We start from the raw sequence: 20,035 nt of genomic DNA, 5'->3' as shown, positions 1-20,035 counted from the left end.
AGAGGTACTTTCCTCAAGGTCACAGCACCAGTAGGTGATGGGGCCTAATGGACATGCAAGTTTCAGACCTTTTGGTTTTTTAAAGAATCTATAAATCTAAATATTCACAAATGTTATCCCGATTTTTAAATGTTAGCAAAAAATTTAAACTTTTAAGAAACCCTGTCTGCTAAACAAAACACATTTAGTGCCTGGATTAAATTCCTGGGTTGCCAGTTTGCCTCCTTTGATTTAGGGGATACTGTCTCCAATTTTCAGTGTTACAAAAACCTACTATTAAGAACTAGTTTGATGAGTAAAAAGAAAGAATTTGGAGGCAGATAACTCATATTCACATATGAACTCTATCAATTCCTAATTAAATGACCTTGAACAAGTAACTTGTATTCTCTGAGTTTTCGTTTCCTCATCTGCAAAACAAAGATAATTCCTGCCTTAGGAGAGGTATTATAGGATTCAAGCAGTTCTCACAGTTCTTACGTAATATTTCCATTAAAGCATTTTGTAAACTCTGAGCTTGATACAGTTAGAAACTATGGTTGTGATTATCATCTCCCTACATCTGAGTATGAATGGAAAGACATGCACGTTTACGGAATGTGAGGCATTGGGCCAGCACGTTGACCTGCAAAGTTCACCAACAGTGGCTTTAACCCTTTTATAGATGAGGATTCTGTGACTCAGAGAGATTAAGGACATTTCCAAAGGGTGCAAAACTAGTAAGAAGTGAAGCTGAAATTCACAGAGGTTTGTTTAATTCCAAAACCCATGGGTCTCTCTACCCCAACTTCTTGACAGCACCTAATATATTAAGCTTCTATCAGTCATTACAGTTTTAGTGGGAACCAGTTTATAAGACTTGTCAAAGGATCAGCTTAGGATCCTGCTAGAATAAAGCTTGAGGTCAGTAACTAGGGATGAGGAAAGGAAGACGCACACAATCCGGGGAACAGAGGCAAGCACAGATCTGGACTGCTGTGGACATTCCTTCAAGCTGGGCTTGGGGATGTTAGATGCCTAGAAAGAGAAAGGAGAGAGTCCCGGCATGCTCCTCCCTTTCCTCTCAAGAGCAAGTCACCTGGCGGTGGGGGGGCCACGCTGTGTCCTGCCTGCTGCTGTGCAGTCAGTTGCTCTGGAGAGGTCTGTGCTGCTGAGACCATGTTGGGAGGTCAGTCCAGTTGTGCCATTTGCTACTATAAAGCTTACTTGGGGCTGGGCATGGTGGCTCACACCTATTATCCCAGCACTTTGGAAGGCCGAGGTGGGCGGATTGCCTGAGCTCCGGAGTTTTAGACCAGTCTAGGCAACATAGCAGAACCCCGTCTCTACTAAAAATACAATTAGCCAGGTGTGGTGGTGCGGGCCTGTAATCCCAGCTACTCAGGAGACTGAGGCAGGAGAATCACTCGAACTTGGGAGGAGGAGGTTTCAGTGAACCAAGATTGTGCCACTGCACTCCAGCCTGGGTGACAGAGCAAGACCCTGTTTCCCCCAACCAAAAAAAAGCTTACTGGGCCCCAGATAAAAGTCATTTTTGCATATACTTGCTTCTTCAGTCTGGGGGTGATCCTTGGGTCCCTCCTGCCTTATCCCTTTGGGTTATATCTTAGTTGGATCAGCACTTAGGCAAGAAGAGAGGTGCTGTCTCATGGTCCCCTTAGATCCCAGCACGAGCTTGAGGGGATGAACTTCAGGGTCTCCTGCGTAGTCCACTTTCCAGGCCATCTTTAAATGAGTGTAAAATTTCCCCTTTATTTGAGGAATTTTCGAACTAAAAATGTTTCCATTTCTTGAGTACAAGCCCAGGGGTCTATGGCAACCTGGGAAAAATGATCTGGCTCTTTGTAAATGTCTTTTGTCTGTAGTGAGTCTCCTTTAGGGTAGGACCTTTACAATGTGGGGGATCTTTTTATGGAGTTCAGTGACCTGTGGGGGAGGGGCGGCTTCTTTTCAGCTAATTTATGTTAAAGCTCTAGTTCTAACTCTCTTTCAGTCATTAAAGAGGAAAGAAATTTAACATGGCGGGTGTAACAAATATCCAGCCCCATGGAATTGTAGAATGGATGGTTTCCCCAGTGGATTCAACAGTGGTAATGATAACAATAATCAATACAAATTAGGGACATGCTTCTGTTTTAATGCACTTAGTAACCAGATCTCTTGTCCTCAAATAAGTCTAAAGGAGAACTGTGTTCTCCTAACTAACCAGAGTGCTATTGTGAAGGAGGTGTATATGTGTGTGCATACGCTCGCATGTGTGTGTGTGTGTGTTCCTTTTTCTCCTAGGGATTCTATAGCTTCCTTCATTCTTCACCTCTCTCATATTACAGAAAGAAGGTAATTTTTCCTGGCCATTTACTAAAGCTCATTAAAGACTGGAGAGAACAAACAATGCTACTCCTCAGAGACTACCATTCAAAGTCACTCTACAATTCTCTGTTCTAATACTTGAGACAAATTAATTATTCCTTAGTGAAAAGTGTATAATTCCTATTCTTCATTTTTGGGGGGTGGGGAATAATAATGGGAAGTTTATATCTGAGTGAAAAGCTGTCTGTGCTGAAGGGAAATGAGAAAAAATGTGTGTTCCGAGCAGAGTAAAAGCAATTATTCTAATAATAATTCTAAGAATATTAATGTCTTTTTAAAGTAGATTGCCTTCAAATAAACACAGAGGTTGAAGCAATGGGAGGCTGGTTTATTTATTAATCATTCCAAATGTGCATTCTTCTAAATGAACAACTGCACGATCAACTTTGCTGGCACATATTAAATTTAGTTAAATAGCAACTTGCAAATGTCTCAAAACTTTTGTAACCAGAGACTAATTTGTTTAACACTTTAAAATGTTATATTGATGTAAAGTCCCACATATTAAACTTCAAAGGGGAAAGCTCTTGAGAGTTCCTCATTTTTAAGACTACATGCTGGAAATGAGATGGAGACAAGGCTCATTCTGCATTCTCTTGTTTTGTTTTGTTTTTAAATACGAGGCAGTCTCTGGGCCCTGGCCCTCATCCTCGGCACTGTGTTTGGTCATCTGCAGAACAGCAAGCATCTAACTGTGGGGACTGTAAGGCGATGGTTTAGAAAGGTCTAGTGTTTCCCTTTCATCTCTATTAATTAATCCTGGCTCCGTTTGCCCAGAGTACGTTGCTGTTGACATCACCTTTTCCTTACACTTTAAAGAGTCCCGAGAGAGACCGGCTGCAGAACAAAACTGGACAAAGAGTACATTTGGTAACCATTTTATTTCTCAATTACCAACCTAAACGTATGGAAAAGATTTGCTCGCTATCCGATTTACACAACAATTATGCTTCAAAAGTTTAGAAATAAATAACTTTTTTCTTGGACTCATTAGTTCGTCTACCAATTGTAATTGGTGTCAACTAACGAGTTTGCTCCATGGCTTGCCCTTAATTACTGATAAAAGCTAAATTGCAACTCTAGCCAATCAGAAACTAGTTTATTCATGAGAGTATAGTATTCTTTTAAAAGCTCTGTTTGTCCTAATAAGTGGTTTTGTGTTTGGCTGAAACCTTCCATAAGCCCCCTTAACATAAGCAAAGGACTCTTAATAACTATATACAGTGAAGGAATATCATTACTGCCCCCATTCAAACAGATGAAACAAAGGGAACATTTTATACATTTCAAATGTACACATCATGAATTTAGCAGACCCTGAAATCTCATCCATCTGGTGGGAAATAGATATTAGTACCCATAAGACTGATACAGAGAATTTGTTTCCTCTCCCAGTGTCTGTTTCTTTCAAGGTCTCCCTAGCCTTCTGAAACAGGCGGTAAGGAACAAGAGAAACCCAATAGAGGCATGAGGCATGTTAAATCCTAATGGTATAAACAAGACTTGGCCGAGGCCAAAATCCCACATTAAAAATAATAGGCATTCTGGAAACAAGAGTGTTAAGAGATAGCATGTGGTGGAATCATGCCGCCAGGGAGGCCTTGCTACTGGGAGAGCCTAATTGCAGAAACATCATCCTGAGGACAGCCCTCTTTGTTGTCATTGTTGTTTTCAGAAAACAAAATAAACCTCTTCAGTATTATCAGAAATTCTGAAGATTGGTTCTTTATAATAATTAAGATGCTTTTGGCTGCAATGATCAGAAAACTCAGTTAAAAGTGTCTAGACTGTAATCCCAGCACTTTGGGAAGCCGAGGTGGGCGGATCACCTTAGATTAGGAGTTCGAGACCAGCCTGGCCAACATGGTGAAACCCCCATCTCTACTAAAAATACAAAAATTAAGCAGGCGTGGTGACACCTGCCTGTAATCCTAGCTACTCGGGACTCTGAGGCAGGAGAATCCCTTGAATTTGGGAGGCGGAAGTTGCAGCGAGCCGAGATTGCGCCACTGCACTCCAGCCTGGGCGACAAAGTGAGATCTAGTCTTCAAAAATAAATTAAAATAAAAAATAAAAGTGGCTAGAACAATAGGGGTGTTTATTTCCTCAGTAACGAGAAGTTAGAAATCCCAAGTTTCCAGTTGGATTAATTCAGGCCCCCATCAACATTATTAAAGACACAGGTTCTTACTATCTTTTTACTCCCTTTGTCTCATGGCCTTGGTGACTCCCTTCAGGGTCACCAGATAACAGGAGTTCCAGGCATGTGGTCCTCACGTAACACCATCAAAAGGTATAAGAGATGGGACCATTTCTTTCCCCACTTTTCTGGTTTGTTTGGATAAAGAGCAAGGACACCTTTCCTGGAAATATTGGCAGCTGACCTTTCACATCTTACTGGTCAAAAGGAAGTCACATGCCTACTCCTAAACCAATCACTGGCAAGGAGTGCTCCAGTCTTGGACCAATCATGATTCACCTCTGTAGTCTGTGAAGCGTTTTAGGTTCTGGTAAACCACTTGGCACCTTGGTAACTGAACAAAACCAAGCTTCCACTAGAGAGGAGAAAGGGGATGGTTGTGAATGATTTACTGGAAAGATAAACAACAATGCCTGTCACACACTTGAGATTGCTATTCCAAGTAACCTATCTCGGTGATCTCCAGTCAAAAGTGAAGGGTCAATGTTAAGTATGAAGTCAGAAGACAAAGTTGAGCATGAGGCTCAGTCTTTTGTGGCTCTCATACCTGTTCTCTTGACCAATCACCATTCAATAAAGGGAATCATGTGCTGGAATTGGAAGGAGTTGTAGCCAGCAATTGATGAGGTGGGAAGAGTGCAACCTGGGGCCCAGGGTAGGCTCTGCCACTAGCTTGCTAGGTGATTGCTACTGAATCCTGGACCTCTGCACTTCCCTGACTTCATTGTGAAATGAAGGGGTTGGGTCAGAGAAACCTTAATGTCTCTTCTCACCTTGGAATCTGATAGATTTTCCACTTTTCTCACTGCCATCTGGTAGTCTCCTTTGTCTTCTTACTCTGCAGCTGATACAAACAGCATGCCAAAATTCTCTTCCTGCCTTTAGCTGTTTCTTTATCCTTTAACTCTTTCTTCTTAGACTAGATTTTAAAAGCCCAGAGGACATGACCCCTCTGTGTTTTGCAGTATCTTGTGTTCATTGAACTATCATTGATTGAGGGCCTACTCGGTGCTGTACACTGTGTGAAGGGCTTTGCTCAGACAAAGTGGGCCCTCTGTCATTATTTCCTTATTCATTTTGCTCCAGCAGCTTTTGGTGTCTTCAGATTTTCTTACAAGAGGCAACGTAGCATTCCTAAGGTGCAGGTAATACGTGTGTAGCTTATTATTATTATGAGGATGAGGCCAGGCCCAGTCTCACAGGATCACATTTGCTGTGAATAAGACAGTACTCCCTGCTTCCCAGAGCCACCCACTCATTTCATCAGCACAGTTTCCATATCTGGCAGCAGAGTTAGAGGAAGTAAGAGAGACTAGTTCCCATAACCTGTCTTAGTCTTTGAGACAAATGACAATGTAATGCTAACTTTAAGGAACTTGTCAAGGCAAGTAAGGGTGATTTTACCAGAGAACGGAGAAGTAGACACTAAGAGATCCAAATTTTAAGGTAAACATGGAGAATTCTCTTGGATGCTTTTTAAAAAATAATCCCTAGCATCATTTTTAAAACACTTGGTCAGTAATAACTTTGTAGCTTTCATGCATGCGACCAAAAAGTGAACACGTTTTTACTCTTCCAAGCTGACAAGCAGGTGGCTCTAGAATTTTAGAGGGGAAAAAAAAAATCCATGCCGTTGATTCCTTTCTTTTTTTTTTTTTTTTCACTTGACAGCATCTTTATTATAGTTTTAGAAGTATTTGGTGTGTTGAATTTCTTGAAGATGGGAGTGATTATTTTGCAATTAATAGTATACAAATGCCTGACAAGCAGTTCATCACCAGATCAATGGCAACAGAGAAAAGAGCACCAGATCACTTTACTACATGTGCCCAATGTAGTACCAGCCCTAACTGTGATGAGGCCTGGAATTTTTATGTCACAATAAAAAGTATGGTGGCAGACAATACTTTTGTAACTGTGGTTAGGCTGTTTATTGTCTAACCATCATCCCTGCCCCCACTTCTCTGCTAATCAATTCCTGATTTTTTTCAAGGCAGAGATCAGTTCATTCAAGAGAAGGTGTTTTTCTCCTTAGCTGGCCCAGGGATTTAATCAGGATTGGCGTAGGGCTGAGCATATGATCTTGTTCTAGCCAAAGAGACATAAAGGGGAAAGGAAGTCCAATGGGTACTTCCCTTCCAAATAAAGCCCCTCTCCCAAATCAATGACCTATTTTCAATCATCACCTTAGCCTCTTAGCAGCATTTGCAGATTTGACCAGTGTTCTTCTTACAACGTTTTCTTCATGTGTCCTCTGGTTTTCCTCCAACTTTGTTACCTCCTCTTTTTCAAGTACTGGACTTGCTCTTCCTCCTCTTCATGACCTTTAAAGTTGGGTAGCCCAGGGCTCAATCATTGGCCTTTTATAGTCTTATTCATGGTTGTTATACCTTTTATATATTAACAATTTCCAGATTTATTTCTGTAGCACAGATCTCTCCCATGAGCTCCAGACCTACATATCTAATTGGCTTCTCAACTTCACTACATGGATGTTAAATGGGGATCTCAATCTTATTATGCTTAGGACCAAAACAGAATCTTGATTTAGCCCATAATCCTTTCCCGGGCCTCCCATTCAGAAAAGGACAGCTCTCATTCATCTGCTTATCCCAGAAAATGAAGTCATCCTTGATTTTGTTCTTTCCCTTTAGTTCCCCACAAAGGGCACTGACATGTGCTCTTAACATTACCTTCAAAGTATATTTGGTATCTTACACCTCCCACCACTTCCACCATTTGTCCTGGTCCACATCAACTTCATCTCTCACGTGGAATGCTGTAGTCATCTCTTTATTAGTTTTTCACTTCCACTTTTGCTTCCTGTGTCAGAATTAATTTCAACTCTCTGCAAAAAATTTAAAAAGTTTTAAGAAAGATATGTTTATTTCTCCCTCATATGTTTGGAAGCAACTATTGCAGTGTTGGTTTGATAACTTCATAGTATTGCCAGGGACTTGCCTTTCACCAGTGCCTCCATCTTTCATCTGTCTGCTCCATCATCTTAGTACAAGGTTTCATCCTAGTACAAACTTCCATCCTCAAGGCCATCTCATGGTGAAGCTTTAGTGATTAGGTCCACATTTCAGGCCCAAAGAAGGAAGAAACAGAAGAGAAGAAGAGAGTTGAATGAGCTCTCTTTAAACACATTCCTAGAAGTCCTATCCACACTTTCTCTTACATAGAATTTATTGGCCGAAATGTAGTCACATGGTCTATTGAGCTGCAAGGGAAGTTTAGGAAATGCAGTCCTTTATTCCAGGTGCCAATATACGCAGTTTAAATTGGGGTTCTATTTCTAAGGAAAAACGAATCCTGTGGTAAGCTTGTAGTAATTTCTGCCACATATTCATCTAATCAATTCTTCCCCAAGGGCCAGTTAACTTTTTAAAAAATTAAATCAGATTATGGCACAACCCCACTTAACACCCTCCAATGGCTTCCCAATATGCTCAGATTAAAATCTAAAGGCTCTGTTTCTCTCTTCAGTATCTTCTGTTACACTGTGTCCCTCTCACTCCATTCTAGCAGCATGAGCTAACACTAAGCACGCCATACTGACTTCCACCCGAGAGCCTTTGCATTTGCTGTTTTTGTGGCCTGAATGCATTTCTGTCAAATCTTGGCACAATTTAGCATCTCACTTCATTCAGGTACAGCCTTGCCCTGTTCCTGATTTTACTTTTTAAAACAATGACTGTAGAGCTATTATCACAATTCTGTGGAGCCTAGAAAAATCTTACTTTTGGAGTATCTGCCCAAATCATATCAAACATATCCCACAATAATATAATTTGACAGTGCCTATATAAGAAGCAAAATATATTGCAATTGTCAAGTTAATTCACTACCATTTGTAGACATTTAGTTGGATATTTACTAACTTTCATTTCAGAGTTTTGCTTTTGTATTCTTGAGCTTATATAAGCACACAGCATTGTGCCATGGGGCATACTGGGTACAACTTCCCTTGACTATAAATTTAACCCCAACTAACACACTGAAATTGTTCTGGCTATAGAAACTTCCTTGGTTTTAGATCTTAATGAAAGATTATTAATAAGTGTCTCATAGCTTATGTTACTTCTACTATGACAATCCAATGATGGAACAATGGTTTAGAGCAGTGGTCTCAATCTTGGCACTTTTAACATTTGGGCAGAGAAGGTTGGGTGCAGTGGCTCACACCTGAATCCCAGCACTTTGGGAAGCTGAGGCGGGTGGATCACCTGAGGTTAGGAGTTCGAGACCAGCCTGGCCAACATGGTGAAATCTTGTCTCAACTAAAAATATAAAGTAATTAGCTGGGCGTGGTGGCGGGCACCTGTAATTCCAGCTACTCAGGAGGCTGAGGCAGGAGAATTGCTTGAACCCTGGAAGTGAAGGCTGCAGTGAGGCGAGATCATGCCACTGCACTCCAGCCTGGGTAACAGAGTGAGACTCCATCTCAAAAAGCAAAAAAAAAAATTGGGGCAGACTAATTCCTTGTCGTGGGGGGCTTTCTTGTGCCTTGCAGGATGTTTAGCAGCATCCCTGGCCTCTACCCACTGGTGATAGCAGCAACTCAGTGTGTTTCCCCAGTGTGACAAGCAAAAGTGTCTCCACACATTGCCAAATGTCCATTGGGGGGCAAAAACCATCCCCAGTTGAGAACCACAGGTTTAGAAGCTAAAGTTGCACAGACTAATTTATTAGCATGTAGGAGTGGACTGTGGAAGGTTTCTTCAATCTATTAAGCTTTGCCAAATTCCAAGTTTTGCACCTCAGCTTTGACCCTATTCTTGGACAATCCTTAACATTTATGATTTGAGTTTCCTCAGTGTTAAAATGGAGGCAATGGCAATGATGCCTATTGTATTAGGTAGTTATTGTGATTAAATGAATTGCTCTATGGAAAAAACCTAGCTTAGTGTCTGGTATTCCTTGGAAGGTTCAATATTTGTTATTTCTCCCTTCTGAGTTAAAATAGAAATATCTGAGTGAAAAACAATATTGTGGCTATTTCTGACATAAACTCAGAATGTGAGAAGAGGAATTCTGTGGGGTGAGAGATGGGGGGAGGTGCCTGCCCAGCTTCTCAGAAACAGAAGGGAAGGTATAGCTGCCATGAAACATGGACACACCAAAGATTATCAAAGGCGCATGAACTCAATTGTAAATTGTGAAATAGAAACCATGGTTCTATCTGCCCCAGATATTCAAAATATATCCAAAATCTGATCATTTCTTACTTTCCCTTCTGCTATCACTGTGATTCCAGTCACCATCATCTCTTGCTCAATTTCTGCAAGAACCTCCTCATGGTGATCTTTCTGCTTCTTCCTGACTGCTTTGTTGTTTGTTCTCACCCAGCAGCCAGGATGAAGTGTAAATCAGATCATATCTCTTTTCTGCTCAGAATCCTCCAATAACATCCAGGTAAAAGCCCAAGCCCCACATCTATCCCAATCTAAACTCTGATCTCATCTACTACACCCTGGGCAATCTGGTCTCCTACCTGCTTCTAAAACATACCAAACACATCTTCCTTAGGGCATTTGCAATGTTGGTGCTTCTATCTGGAATTCTCTTTCCATTAGGAGCATGGCTCCTTTACTTCCTTATGTCTCTCGGCAAATATTGTCTTGTCATTGAAGCCTCTCCTGACATTGAACCTACACAAAATTGTGCTCCACCATCAAGAGCCTTTCCACTTGGCCCCACCAATCCCTATCATTCTTACCCCGCTTCCTTTTCTTCCTAGCATGTTCCACCTTCTAACATACAATAATTTATAAATGCCATAAGGGAAGGGGCTTTGTTTTCTTTGCTGCTGTATCTCTACCACCTTGAACATTGGTTGGCACATAGTGGGTGCTCAATAAATGTTTTTTGAATGTATGAATGAACTGAGGATAGCACAATTTTAATTGAGGTTAAAAATAACAAAGAAAACCAGGAGTCCACTTGTGTATGTCAACTGACACAAATCCTACAATACCCTGAACCTGCCAGACTGGTTTTCCCATGGCCCTCCTGAACATGTGTATAACAACTCTGAAATGTGTAACATATTCCCCCACCTCCTTTGCCCCTGCAAATAGTCATGGACACTTATAATCCTAAGAGATAGGAAATATGGTGCTTATGATAAGGTGACAAGTAAGAAATTAATGAGTCTTATTCTGACTGGTCTATATAGGTCTAAACCACCCAAGTATGGGGGGTGTAGGGAGCCAGTTGGATTCTTGGGTCTAGAATTTGCTCAGATGGCCCCATGTGCTGCAGATATCTGTTTCTCATACTTATTATGAGTCTCATGTGGCCTAAAACTCCTATTTTTTTGATAACCTGCTTTGGATGTGATTGTCTGATGGGCTCTCTGCTCCTCCTCATACCTGATTCTAGCATTCACCCTCTGACCACATACAATTTGGCTGACATTCATCACTTTAAAAAAAAAAGTCCACTATCTATTTTCCTGTAGAGAATGACCTCTTTCACTCTATAGATTCTGGGAGGGAGGAGACTTCCAGGGTTTGTTTCAACTGTAGATGCCCTAAGAGGGTTGCTCTTCTTCTTAAGGTTCAGGTACATGACAGAGTGCCCAGTAGGAGGCTCTTTTTAGGAATTCTGCAACTTGACTAGGTGGCCCAGGGAAGAACAGTAACAGTTGAAGGTCATTTGTCTAGGCAACACCATACTAACCACTCCATTTCTGCTAGGAGACCACTGTTGAAATTCCTACTTCATAACTTTTTATTGCACCTCTGGTTCTTGCTTTTTCTCAGACTGGTCCTCAGGCCTCGTGTTAATTTTAAGAACCCCTCGTGTATGAGTTAGTTATTGGTATTTCTTGCTTATAACCCAGATCCTAACTGGTACACACCCTGATGATAGTGAGGACACTCCAGCTTTTTGTCCTAGGCTCTGCTAGAGAGGGAGATTGGACAAAAGTGAGCAAATGGAAGAATTCATAGTAGAGAGAAATAGGTGGCAACAAAATATCTCATTTGGCTTTTTCTCACAGCATTTCTTAGCTTTCTACTGCTGCATAACAAATGATCATAAATGCAGTGATTTAAAGCAACACCCATTTGTTATCTCAGAGCCTCTGTAGGCTGGTGTTCATGTATGGTGCAGATGGGTTCTCTGTTCAGGGTCTCACCGGGCTGAAATCCAGGTGTCAGCTTGGATTGCCATCTCATCTGAGGCTTATGTTCTCATTCCAAGATCACTGGTTGTTGGCAGGATGCATGTCCTTACGGCAGTAGGACTGAGGTCTCCAATTCCTTGCCAGCTTTTGGCCCGGGACTGCTCTCAGTTCCTAGAGGCTGCATGCAGGTCCTTGCTTGCTGTGTGGCCTCCCCATAGAGCCTCTAACATATGGCAGTCTGCCCCTTGCAGGACAACAGGAGAGCATCTTCTGCAGCTCTGAATCTCCTTCATGCCTTCTATTTCTAGACCCTCTCGCACAAGGGCTCACCTGATTAAAGCAGGCCCACCCACACTCAAGGAGAAGGTGTTATGAAGGGCACACACACCCGAGGAGGGGAATCTTGGGGGTATATCTTAGAATTTTGACTACTACAGCATTCCTGTGAGAATGCCATTTGGAGAAGTCTATTACTTAGCCCCAGATTATCATTATGTATTCAAAGAAAGTAAATCCAGGACAGTTGGCTACAGTGGCTAACATCTATGGACAGAGCTTTTGCCTATATGGCCATTCCTGGGGCTTGCTGGAGAGCAATGTATTTGGGTGCCAGTGTGGGGGTTTATTAGTGTTTCTAGAACAAGTGATGACACTGTTAAGTAGACTCTTGCCTTTCGTTTGTTTGGTCAAGGACAAATTTATTTGTGTGTTTTTGGTATTTGTTTCTTTAAATTACACAGCCTTTAGAAGCTGTCTTCTGATTGGAAGAATCACACAACAGTCTCCTCTAGACACAAAGTATCGCTCTCCAGTAATGGGGATATAGCCAGGGTCACTGCCATCCCACACCCATCAGGGAAAGGGGTCATTCTCCATCAGCCATTTGGTAAAATTAAAACATAGTAATTATAACACAACAGTGTCATAGGATCCATGACACCTGCTTTAAAAATAAATCTCCTGGCTTTGTCTTTCCCTTTATTTTTCAATAAATGCTCCAGTATTATTGCCACTGCATTAATCTAGCAGCAGGAAACCATTATCCTATGACAACAGTCTCTCCCATTAACATTATCTTTTAATTTTAAGATTGTTTAGATGACTGCTAGAAGCTACTAAATTAAGATAAAATGAAAAACGAATTATTTTCTTTAAGCCAAGTGTTCAGTCAAGTTACCCGCCTCCAATCTTGACTGCTCTGGCAAAAGAGACACCATTATTTTTGCATCAGATTACTAAATACTATTGGGTATAAGAAAACATTTCTAGAAATCTAGACATGTTTTAAATGTCATCTAGGAAATAACCATTACATTTTAAATTATTATTTATATTGCTTGCTATATTACATAGTATATATTAAGAGTTGAAAATACTGGTTGTTTTTCTAGAAAGCAATTGTTGTAGTAAATAAAACAATAATGAAATCACAATGATGAAAACTCAGTAAGGAAATAAAAGGAACATTTGTCTAGTAGAGTTTACCCTGAGAAATAATTGAATTTGGAGAAACCCAGCAAAAATGAGACAGGAGGAAAATAAACCTAAAACTAAAAGAGAGTTGTGATTGGTGGTGATTGTTATTTAACGTTCTGGCAAATGAACTTTAAAGTGACAGTTATATCACATTAAATGGTATCTGTACCTTTTATATCAAACATATTATAAACTTTTTCCCAAATAATAACGAACTTGCCTGCTATCCATTAATTCAAAAAATTCTCTTTTATTCTATCAGCTGTATTACAACACTTGAAGAGACCTTTTAAAATCTTTCAGTATTTGTTCTGCTCCACCTCCATCTGTTCCAACGATCTTAGGGCTTTCTTTCCAAAAGGCAGATGCTGGTATAACTACAAATGAAGACTATATCTAAATCATTATTAGCATAGTGACGTTATGCATTCAATAGTTGAGATCTGTGATTCCTCCCTCTCAGGAGTAAACCACACAGACAAAAATTAATAGAAACTGAGTGACTGTCTTAATAGAAATCATACTAGAAAAAAGAGAAATGCTTAGATTGTGAATTCCCCCATATTGTTAATGGAGTTCAAGTAGGCCATCAATATGTGTCCTATTTACTGATAGGTGCAAAATAGGTGGTGGGAGATCAATCAAAACCCCCTTCCATAAATTACCATGACTTCTAGAAATTATCAAAACTTCACTGGAGTGTCATGCGTAGTCTTCCCAGCAATGAGTTATAGTCAATAATTCATTCCCTGACTGAGCTGATAACAGGCAGATATTCTAATAATGTGCTAGGATTTACTACTGGACACAAGCAGTAAGTAGGAATTTCAATGAAATGTTAAATGTTATCTCAGTGGAGAAAAGCAATAAAAAGAGGACAGAGACAGGCATCTGGGGACAATGCTTGGATGTTTTAATGCTGTAATTAGAACAAACATGTATGAAGGTAGTGTTGTTTAAGTTTTCATTCTTTTTTGAGGCAAATTGTTTCCAGAGTATTGTTCTGTAATGACTTCTCCTGGCCTTATTGTCAGAGAGTATAGCAGATGGCATTGAAAAAAAATGCTGAGAAGAAAGTCTATTTTATTCTTCAGTTATTTCTCCAAATTTGAAAATGGCTTCTCTTGAATGTTTTCCTTTTAAACGAAACTTCCGAAAAAATTATTATCTTAGACTAAAGGTCTTAAATATATTTTCAGTGATTTCTTATCACAGAGAAATTGACAAATTTGCTTTCTCTGTCAGAATGTTTTGAAGCTAGAAAAGAAGTGGTGATTCATCAAAAACAATTTTATTATGAAATTTGATTTATGTTGAGAAATATAAATGATGACGTTATAATGTGTAACCTCTGTGTGGAGGGAACACATTTTAGTCAATTGAGTTATTCAATTTTATTATTTTAAAAAATCCATATCTGGTTGTTCTTTTTATTCTAAAAAATTTATGGTGCTGTACAGAGTAGAAATGTGTGCTTTCCAAGTCCAAGGACAGCTATGGATTGTACTTCCCTAATTCCAACAGAGTCATTCATTACAGTTGGATGAATAAATATTTTCATGTTTTCATCAACTTTTTTTTGGTGAACAAATAGAAACCAATGTTGTACTTTAAAATACATCTTACTACAAATCCATACAGAGAAAAAGCTTAATTACATCAATACTAGAATTAGAACTGACACTAACAAAGGAAGTTATGGTTTCGGGCCCTTGAAATTTCTGAATTAGTAGCCTTTCTTTTACCGAGAAGAGTTAGTGGGAACATAAGGGAGAATGAATTACATCTTAATGCCTTAGTTTCTCTATCACTAAGTGCTCATTTCCATCATCTTGGAGAGAAACAGTAATTAATTTTAAACAGAATTGCTGTTTTCCACTGGATTTATAATTTTAATATATATTCTTAGTAATAACCACCTCACATATATACAAGTGGCCTAGTCATCTATACACTCTCTTTTGTAACTATTACTAAATTAAATCTATCCATGCAAAGACTTAACTTGACTTTAATAAGCAGTGCCTATTGACCCACTAGACCGTTTAAAAGACCTTAATGAACATATAATACACTCACACATATAGTCTGATAACTTATTTGTAATGATAGATGCAGAATATCACTGTGCCTGAATATTGTTGACAGAATTCAGGCTTAGAAATAGGTAGTATGAGTAAGCCAAACAATTTTTTCTGTAGTATCATTGCCATGAAACAGATTCATATATCAAGATTTGCTGGGCTGAGCATGATGGCTCACACCTGTCATTCCAGCACTTTGAGAGGCTGAGGCAGGAGGATCCCTAGCAGCCAGGAGTTCAAGACTGGCCTGGGCAACCAGTGAGACCCCTGTCTCTACAAAAAAAATTAGCTGGGCGTGGTGGTATGCACCTGTAGTTCCAGCTACTGGGGTAGGGGTGAAGGGGGTGAGGAGGTAGGAGGATAGCTTGAGCTCAAAGTTTGAGGCTGCAGTGAGCCTTTAGCCTGGGTGACCCATCCAAGACCTTATCTCAAAAAAAAAAAAAAATTGCTGATCATTCTGAGGCAAATTGGGGGACTTGTAATATTCTGTTGCTATGCTAATAAACTTTTATGAAGACAATGAGTAATTTCATGACGCTATTTTAAAGTAGCCTTGCTACATCAGCCAAAATGCTGGCTCACAGAGGTGTTTTCTTCTTTCCTATTATCATTTTCACCTTTCCATCAACTCTAGGAGTTTCAAATACCTTAATCAAATAGAATAATTAAAATCAAAATATACATCTTAAATTATATTTGCAATCACATCGTCAATGCTGTTTCCTTTTCCTCAGTGATCTGTTATTTTCTTGCCATAAAATCAACTTCTTCACTATGCCTGTTTATTACCTTAAAAAGAGTAGTTAGGGTAGAACTTCCTAAGTACTGATTAACGTAATTTGGTGGGATACTTACCAAACTAGTTATCTGGATTGCTTTAACAAAAAACAAACAACAGTATTCTAATAAGGCAACTATCAGAAACACTTATCACATGAAACATTTAGTGAGATATTTATAAATAATTTTGAGAAAGATGAAAAAGGCAGTCAGTAAATTCAAAGTATTATTAAATATTATCAATATTTTAAAGCCAAGATATGGCTCCGTGAAATATAGGCTTTTCGAAATGTTGAGTTCTATGTAAACTCTTCTTCTTCTTCTTATTATTTTGCAACAGAGCCTTACTCCCATTGCCCAGGTTAGGGTGCTGTGGCACAATCATGGCTCACTGCAGCCTCAACTTCCAGGGCTCAGGTGATCCTCCCACCTCAGCATCCCCAGCAGCTGGGACTACATGTACCTGTCACCACACCCAGCGAAATTTTTGTATTTTTAGTAGAGGTGGAGTTTTGCCATGATGCCCAGGATGGTCTTGAACTCAAGGGATTCACCTGCCTCGGTCCCCAAAGTGCAGGGATTACAGGCATGGGCCACTGTGCCTGTAAACTCCTATTCTTAAATGAAGCAGCAGGTCCCTGACTCTACTTACTGTACCATACACCCCACTGCTCAGCTGACAATGCCACCACAGAAAACTGGTCCAGGACCTAACCTGCTGTTCCTTGGGTTTTGCCTGTTGGTAACTACTGTTCCCTTTTCTCTCCACACCTTTTACACTCTGGAATTGTTGTCCTAGACTCAAGCTTTTTGTATTCACGTTGGAGGAAACTTTCAATATCAAGGGATCTCTGTGATGGCAGCAATAAAGTTGAGCAGATTTTTAAAAAATTTCCTTCCTAAAAAGACATTCTTCAAAAACGGTTTTGCATTGATTTTAAAAGGACAGAATATTTGTTCCTGAGAAAGAGCTGGGGCATGTTGTCTTGGAGGTCATCTTAGCATCAAATAGTCTAGACCTTCTCCAGACATTAAAGGCTGCACAGGTCTGTGTAGAACCTCTGGCTGTCCATGGGAGATTCTTAGAGAACTGTCACTTGGAGAAAAGAATGATTATGATTGAAGGACATAAATGAGAAAGGAAGCTATGAACAAATAATCCTGGGGCAAGTGGAGAAAATGACGGCTTGATCTAGGAGCAGTATGGTTCCCACATTTAATTAGGATTCAAGAAAGAAACAATTTACGTTTATCTTTCTTTTCCAAAGCCCCCTACTCTTATATCTCACTGCAGATGAGTAGGATGAATGATGAATGTGTGATAGCAGCAGAGGTTGCTTCAACTGTGGGGCACGATACAACATTATTTTGAGTTAGGCAATTTTACTTTATACCAGGAATATTACTTTATGCACTGTTTTAAATATTTGTTTGAAGAATACTCGAATACAGAATTTCTTTACCCATAATGAATTTGTGTGTGTTTACACAGTTTTTGTGTTTCGCATCAGTGGAAATAAAAGATTGACATTGCTACCCACTCAACCAGGCACTTTCAGACCACAAATCAGGATGAGAAAGGACTGCTAAACGCAAAGAATGCAGAAATAAAGACTACCCATAGGTGGCGCTGTGGTTAAAGTACACCTGAATTTTGATTACAGTGACTGTATTTACTCCCCACCTCTCAGAAGAGAGACTGTTAGCCATTATCGCTTTTGTATTTCTATAAACACACATCAGCAAATAAAGCTCTCTGGTAATACACTCCCATCCACTCCAATCTACCAGGACATGTTTAAAGACCTCACTCCGCACAGAATTAGAGCTGAAGCACTAAAACCACCTTCTAAAATGTAGGCCTTGTAGCCTAGAGCTCTGTTATTCAAAGTTTTATCCATCTCACTCTCCTTCCTTCCACAAACACTACCGGGATCCTTTGGATAATCACTCAGTGATAGCTGAACATGTGTCTGGTTAAATTTCTAACATTCCCTTCAGGAATTAAGATTTCGTTTTAGTGCATATTCTTCAGGAAAAATACTGAAAAGTACCACAATTCATTATACATCTATGCATATGTGTCCTATCTAAGAAAATCACTTTAAAAAAGAAAAAATAAAGACCATTTGGCTTAATTCTCTCATTCGTGGATGAGAAAATTAAGGCCCAGAGAAGGAAATTTACTTGCACATGACAAATCATAACTTAATTGTAGTCCACTAAGATCTTGTGTCATCTCGCTTTATTATAAATTATTTAAAAAGTGAAAATGAACAAGGGGATTCAAATGTATTATTTGTTTATGGGGTTCCTCTCCTCATCTGGTTTAATTGAGTTTTCTTGACTAACCTTCAAGCAGCATTACATCTTTTCTAAGTTGGTCCTCTTTAATCATGCCCACTTGCAGCTGTTTTCTGTGTAGGACATGTTAATTACTATTATAGTTTTAATGACTTTTTTTTAAAAAAGTTTTTTATATGTGCACAAGGTGAATTGATTGTAACAGTGCAATTTTAAATACAAATCAATAAAATTAATTCATTTAGTTTTAAGACGCTAGAATTAAAAAATGACTATTTGAATTGATATTTAAAATGCCCTCTACATGATTGTATGAGCAATAATTATTCTTTCTTATGTAGCCTTATTAATTTTGATGGTTTGAAAGACAGAAATCCCCCAAATAGACACTATAGATGTTCAACATCTGCATTGTCTCGCCTGATTCTCCTTCAGGTTCCTTTCCTCAATCTAGCAGTAATATGAAAACTTGCCCCACAAGGCTGGTTTTACTTAATGATACTTAGCAGAAGGGCTTTGCACTTTCATGATAATTTCCACCACAAAAATCTCTCTGGAACTTACTAACAATAATCAGGCCTAATATTAGCCTCAGTTTGGAGATTTATTAAACTTATTTGGCAGAGTAGATAAAGTCAAACGCCTAGGTATGCAAGCATCTAGGCTGTGCTTCGGCCTTGGAAAAACTCAGGCCAGCACCCTAAAAGCATTCCTCAAAACTTGATTTATACTAGAAGTGACATTTCTTACTCTCTAGAGGCTGTGAGATTGCAAATCTCGCAATTACTTCCATTGCTTTTGGGGGCTGTGAGAATTTCCGCCTCTCATCCTCCACAGTGAGGAGGGTAGTCGGGCAAGGTTTTCTCCCTGAAGTTTTCGTCAACTTTGAAAATAAGGACTGTGCTCCCTACATCACCAGCAATTGACAAGGATCCAAGAAATGCCTGCTAGGCACTTTCACACTCGGGTAAATGGGGGATGAGGGAGGCTAAGTAGGCAGTATTTAGCTAGCAACTATTATTTCCTTTATGTTTCTACCTTGTTAACTAAGCTTCCACTACGGTTCATAAATCTCCAATATCGTGAATTAAAGAAACAACAACAAAAATCCTCTTCTGTGTGCGTGTGCGTGAGGGGATAGAAGTTCACTGCCCTAAGATGCAGGACTTATCTTCCCAAACAGGAAGAGACCCATTTCTGAGAAAGATGGTAAGTTTCCTAAGGGTCTCCTCTCAGATCGAGGGGATGGCAGTCCCCGAGGAGCGAGCGGGCGCGGGTCCTCAGGGTCCCCGTGCGCAGAGAAGGCAGGTGAGGCCCCCCTGCCCCACCGGGTCTCGGCTCCGGATCCCGGGTCGCGAAGGTCAGCCCAAGCGGGTCCCCGGCGCCAGGCGCCAAGCGGGTCACTTCTCCCCACCTGATTCGGGCCCTTCCCTTCTCCTCAGTCTGCCCGCTCCGCCGCCTCACTCTCTCCCCCGCCCCCCGAGTCTCGTTTCAGTCATCCCTTTGTCCTTCCCCGGATTGGCAGGTTTTATTATTCCGCCTGAACAATCCGGCCGCCCAGTGGCTGAGGGTCGCTGACGTCGGAGGCAGAGCCGGGGAGTAGTTGGGATTTTGCTCTGTCAGTAACACATGTGTAAGAGCCGCGGAGGGAGCGAGCGAGCCGGCTAGAGGCCAGTGCCGCCGCCG

The sequence above is a fragment of the Mandrillus leucophaeus genome, unplaced genomic scaffold (assembly GCF_000951045.1).
Source record: "Mandrillus leucophaeus isolate KB7577 unplaced genomic scaffold, Mleu.le_1.0 Scaffold235, whole genome shotgun sequence".
Lineage (NCBI taxonomy): Eukaryota > Metazoa > Chordata > Mammalia > Primates > Cercopithecidae > Mandrillus > Mandrillus leucophaeus.
The sequence above is the reverse complement of the archived record's forward strand: the minus strand, read 5'-3'. Positions refer to the sequence as shown.